This window comes from Dromaius novaehollandiae, chromosome 22 (genome assembly GCF_036370855.1).
Source record: "Dromaius novaehollandiae isolate bDroNov1 chromosome 22, bDroNov1.hap1, whole genome shotgun sequence".
Classification (NCBI taxonomy): domain Eukaryota; kingdom Metazoa; phylum Chordata; class Aves; order Casuariiformes; family Dromaiidae; genus Dromaius; species Dromaius novaehollandiae.
The window spans coordinates 5,224,771-5,230,770 of NC_088119.1; the positions used below are offsets into that span (position 1 = coordinate 5,224,771).

General features: G+C 55.8%; 1 long non-coding RNA gene across 1 annotated transcript; it reads right to left on the minus strand.

Moving 5' to 3' along the window:
• Window positions 1-2,920: 2,920 nt before the first annotated feature.
• Window positions 2,921-4,446, minus strand: LOC135330571 (uncharacterized). Its single transcript, XR_010392546.1, has 2 exons — window positions 4,313-4,446; window positions 2,921-3,334 (listed from the first exon to the last, which is right to left on the minus strand). It is a non-coding gene; the product is annotated as an uncharacterized LOC135330571 (long non-coding RNA).
• Between the last annotated feature and the right edge of the window lie 1,554 nt (window positions 4,447-6,000).

Here is a 6,000-nt window from a genome sequence, read left to right on the forward strand (position 1 = left end):
ACCTCTCCAGCATTTCTAGCCGCTGCTGTGGCACAAGGTGTCTCCCCTGCTAAAGCCAGTGGCACCAGAGAAGGAATTCAGAAGCTGATGCAGGCCACTGATTTCACAGAGGCTGAGAATCCAGGGCTCCCCTTGCAAAAGCAGGGCAGGAAAGGGGCTAGCCTGGCCTCCCTGAAAACACAGCCAATGGCTGACTTGCCTGTCTTCCACTCTCGCCCCTTCCTTTGTTGTCTTCTGCTCCACTGGCCATGGCACCCACTAAGGCCAGCCAAGGGGGGACCTGCTGCCTCCTAGCCTTCTGTGGGATCCACAGACACACACCCAGAGAAAACTCTGCCATGGTCAAGGGACGCACATTCTTGGCTGCTCCTGGTGCTGGCTGCACTGGGGACCTAAGCTCAGAGCAACCACCTTTCCCTCTTTAGACTCATTAAAGTTCTGCTGCATCCAAGCCTGGGTGTCTGTGTGATGTTCCCCTCTGTGGACAGTATCTCAAGCTGCACAGGGAAAGGCATTGCAGCCAAGGGAGGTGGGGACCCCTTTCCCAGAGTAATGGGAGGGGCAGACACACTGCAAGGGACCCCTGTCAGGCACTGTCCCGTGGAGCTGACAAAGACACCCCCAGCTACTGCAGAGCCAGTAGCCATCAGTGAATCACTCTCACTGAATCTCTACCCAGAAACACCCCAGTGGCCATGGAACATGTCCTGCAGATAGGGAGCCTCACCACTGCTGTCCCTGAATGAGCAGCTCAGGACTGTAGCAGGCCCTGGCAAGGGAGCAGCCCCACAAACCCTTGGGGAAGGGGTTTCCTCTTGCTCTGGCTGAGGCTGGGCTGGTGGAGGAGGCTCACAGAGATGATGGTCCTGAAGGATGGCAAAGGTGGAGATGGGGGGAGTAATAGCCTTGGCCACAGCCCAGGACCTCCTCACTCTCTCACCCATCACCAGAATGAGAGGGCGTGTCCTGCACCCAAGGGCACGGGTAGCAAGTGCAGGTCCCATATCCTCCCCCACACCTCACACACAGCCCTGCACAGTCCAGCTGCTCTGCAGATGTGCTGGGCTGAAGGGAATTGCAGACTGATGTTGAAATCAGCCTGCCTGGGCCACACACCAGGGTCCTCATTCCCCCAACACAGCCCCAACCCTTCTCAGCCAGCAAAGCCACAGGACAGCAGTGGATGCCCACACCTTTGCAGCTCTTCTGCAGGACCGTGAAGCAGCTCTCCCGGGGCCCAGCCCTTCTCCTGGCAGGGGCTGGTGCCCACATCTGCCTGGTCGTCTGCTTTCCCATTGAGCTCTTGACTTGAGCCATGCAGACTGGTCCCACCGGAGAACAAATGCGGGAGGGCTTGGGGGAAGCCCTGGAGGAAAGGTAGGAGAAGGGCTCCAAGGACGGTGAGGTTGGAGGGCCCTGGAGTGAGCAGGTCCTTCAGACCCCAGCACATGGCCACGCATCTCCTCCTCGGTCTGCAGGGTGCATATCTCAGCATGACCCAACATTGCTGTCAGCAGGTAATTCCAGGAAGCAGCACAGACAATCTGACAGGTGAGTTATGTTTTTTACATTAATTTGAACTCTGTGACCTGTGGGTAACTCATGCTGGAACAGTGCACTAAAAGCTAGAGCAGCAGGAAAAAGTGAAGAAGCAATGTGCAGCAGGGAAAACAAGGAAGCAAAGAGTAGCACAACGGAACCGTCACGCATGTGAGCCCAACCGCCTACACTACTCTCACCTCACCAGAGCAACTGCATCAGAATAAGTGTAATCCACCTCGGAAACAAGGGAAGAGGAGACTAGGGAGGGGGGAGGATAGGTGTTTTACTGAAGCTGAACCTGGGGAATGAGGAGAGCTTTCTGTGTAGAGAGCTCTTTGAATGTATACGCCCTTTTCTTCCTCAAAGCCCAACAGAGGAGTGAGAAGTCTGTGTTGTCAGGCTCATTTCTGACCTCCCAGCCTCAGTGTTTGCAGCCTGTAGGGAGTCCAGTTTGTGCCTGACACACAACTCTCTGTGGCCATGGAAGCATGTCACCGTGGCACTGCTCCCTGCACAAGAGCTGGGGCTGGTCCCAGACCTCCATGTAACCTCTCAGAAGATCACAAGAGCACAGTGGAGCTTGACTTGAGCCATGCAGACTGGTCCCAGCAGAGAACAAATGGGGGAGGGCTTGGGGGAAGCCCTGGAGGAAGGGCTCCAAGGACAGCAAGGTTGGAGGGCACCGGAGTGAGCGTTGCTCACATTCTTGAGGACATCCCCAGACACAGGCCAGCCATCAAACCCTCTCCAAAGTAGGACGGGAGGCCCTGGATGAACTTATGCTGTGGGTTCTACTGTCCTGTGGCTGCTGCATCATGCAGACAGGATGTTTTGGCTATGCTTGATCCAGCTCATCTGCCTTGCTTCACAGGTGAGCTGGGGAGGCTGAAAACCAGGGCATGCAGCAAGAGAGAGGGGAGATGGAGGTCTCACCAAAGGAAAGGAGATGACGTCTAAGGGACATCAGCTGACGGGCAAGAGAGAGTGTCTGGGAAGTGCCTGGGGGAAAGGAAAGGAAGGGCACAGAAGGAACAAGGGGCCCCAGCAGAGAAACAAGAAGGCTCTTGCCCCTCCACAGGCAGAGGGCACTGTAGAGTGGCAGTTCCTGCCTGGGGATGCTCAGAGCTCAGGCCACAAGTGCCACAGCAGATCTGAGGAACAACTCAGCAGTGAGTGAAAAATGGCCCCTCCATAGGAAACCTCCTGACATGCATGGGGTGGGGGGGGAATGTCACAGCCCTTTTCTGCACCTCACCCTGCCACACACTCCCTGCACATCTCCTCAGCTGGCAGCAAAATATGCCCAGCTGTGCACACCCGGCCTGACCAAGGCCTGTCCTCAAGCACAGAGGAGCTCCCAAAGACATTCAGTGCAGGCTGACGAGTACACAGACGTGTTCCTGATCTCCACAGGCTGAAAACACCTCTGCTTTCCCAGCATTTGTCCCTCACAGACCTACAAGCACTGCCACAAGGAAGAGGCTTTTCAGCCCCTACAGGAGCCACCAGTGGCAGGTACTATTCCACAGTCAGAGCTTAGATGATCCCTCACTCCTGGCTTTGGCCTCCAGAACCCAGTGGTGTTCAGCACTGTGGTGAATCAGCCACTCTGCTTGAGGCCAGCTGCCGCCTGAGATGAGACCAGCTTGCAGGGCTCGGTCTTCCTTCTGTTGGTACCAAGACAAGCCATAAAAGTTCGAGGTCTGGTATGTGCAGGTGGTGTGGAAGGTGCCCCTCTCCTCCACCGGGACTGGTCCCTCTTGCTGGGTGACAGTGGTCTGGCCCATGGCACCTGGAAGAAAGTGACAGTTAGTGAGCATGTGGGGAAAGCCTTCAGGATGAAAAGCATGACAGGATGCCAAAGCCTCAGGGCAGAAGGCTCCTTCTCCCTTGCTCTGCAACAGGAGCCCCACAGCTGGCAACAGCAAGTTGGTGAGTGGTTTGGCACAGGAGCACCCAGTTCTTGGCTCCGTGTACCTCTCGCACCGTGAGAATCCCATGCCCTCCTGCCAGGATGCCCCCGGAGCACAGCTCTGCTGTGCCCTTGCTCCCTGCTCTCCTGCTGCCCAGAGTCCCAGGGAACATCCTGTCAGGCCTGGCCCTTACGTGCTGGCACCAGGACACCTTCAGTCTGGGCAGGGGCCCAGGGAGCTGCTGGGAGAAAGTTACATCCTCCTTCCAAAACCCTGTCATCTCCGATGGTTCCTGTGTCCCTGAGTGCATGGAAACCAAGGCTCAAAGGAGGGAAAAGGAAGCCCCAGCAGCAATGACATGCAGGAGGAAATGCGTGGTCAGGGCTGTGCCAGCTGGCAGACAGACTGGGACAAGCTAATAATGTCATGCCAGGCCCTGTAGCAGTCTTCATAAGGTCACCTTTTTGGCATTGCAAAGACAGAAAGTGGGGACTGCAGGACAACTAAGAGCTCCCACAACAGGACATTTGTGAAACATTGGTCCCAGGTGGGTCAGAAGAGAGAAGCAGACAGAGATGGATGGCTGCGGGAAGGAAATGGGGAGACGGTGGTTCACAGGGAGCAGGGCAGGTTTCTCCTCTCTCTGTCTTCCCCTTTTTTTTCCAACAGTAATAGTGTCCTGAGACTATTCATGTGAAAGCACACATGAGCCAACATTTCCCAGCATTGTCCCTTTATGCAAGACCACCTCCCTGCAGAGATATGGGGGGGGGAGGGGAGGGCAGGGAGGTGGAGAGGGGGGCTAGGGTTTCCCATAGAAAAGAGGAACTAAGCCTCAAGTAAAAGTCGGTGCTTACCCAGTGGTTGCCACAGGAAGGCAGCGAGGATGAGATACTCAGGGTGCATGCTGAGCCTGACCCCGGGGGTTGTGTGTTAGAGAGAGAGTCAAAAAACACCTCCCAGCCTTGAGGGAGTGGAGCTGCTGGAAATGACACTGCCAAGGGAACAAGAAAGGAAGCACATTCTCTCAGCATGCCTGAAATGCCCCTGCTGCGGTTTTCTCTCCTCCACCAGTGTCTTTGCCTCCCCAGCTAGACATGCCTGCTCTTCTGCACACCTCTGCTGGGCCTTTTGTGAGTGCAGCGTGCTTGCCTCACTGGGGTTTCACACCTTCCTCTGCAGTCCCTGCTTCTCGTTGGACAGTGGTATTTCTTCTATGAACAGGTGTCCCCGCTACTGCTACCACTTCTCCCTCTTCCTTCCTCCAGTGTCTGGGAACAACACCTCTCCACAAAATCTCTAGCAGGCTGGGTGGGGAGCCCTGCTCTGACCTAGCCCTGGGAGTCTGTGTGTGTCCTGGGCAGGGGGGGATAACCTGCAGCCCCACAGAGGAACTAGGCTCCAGTGGGGGCTGCAGGGCTGCCACAAACCCAGATGTGACAAAATCATCTTACTGCATGGGTGAAGGGGTGAACAGTGAGCAGGCAATGGGACGGGGCATTAACAGTGTGTCCTCCCCACCACCAGCACCAGGGAGCACATGGATGCACTCATCAGGGTGCTGCAATGTGAGGGAGTGAATGGGGCAGCCCTGCACCCTGGAGCAGGAAGGGGATGGGAAGCAGTGGGGGCATGGGTAGGTGGCGGAGCCCCCCCGTCTTTTCACATCAACCATACGCACCCGTCACAACAGGAAGAACAACAGTGCAAAAAGGCTTACTGGAGAGCTGGAAGCTCCCAAAACTGACATAGCCTTGCCCAGCCAAGGACTCCTCTCCTTGCACCTCCCCCCACCCCCGAAGCAAGCTGGCTGCACTTTGTCCTCCCACAGCCACCCAAGCAGTGTAGGAAGGGGCTACAGGGCTCTCCCCTCCTGGCTTTCACCCTGATCTACCTCCTGCTCCAGAGCCAAGGCAGGCTTAGACATCCATGGTGATGAACTGAGCAGCACATTTTACAACAGTGGGAGTGTTGCCACCCTCTGACACCAACAGACATAAAGATTTGCCCAATCACTTCCTTGGTGCCATGTTCATTCCTCCGGGTGCTCCATTCTCTTCTGACAGGACAAAGATGGGCCCAAGCAGAACAAGGCATTGCTTCCTAAAGATTAACGGCCGGATCTGGGAGAGCTGGTGTTCTTTAGCCTGGAAAAGAAAAGGCTCAGGAGGGAGCTTATCAGTGTGTATAGATACCTGAAGGAAAGGTGTAAAGAGAATGGGGCCACACTCTTTCCAGTGGTGCCCAGTGACAGGACGAGAGGCAATGGGCACACACTGAAACACAGGAAGTTCCGTCTGAGTCTCAGGAAAAGCTATTTTTGCTGTGAGCGTGACGGAGCCCTGGAAGAGGTTGCCCACAGAGGTTGTGCAGTCACCACCCTTGGAGATATTCAAAAGCCAGTTGGACACGGTCCTCAGCCGCCTGGGCAGCCTCCTAGGTGACCCTGCTTGAGCAGGGGGGATGTTGCACTAGATGATCTCTAAGGGTCCCCTCTAACATCAACCATTCTGTCAAAATTATACAAACCCGATCGCCATGCCCA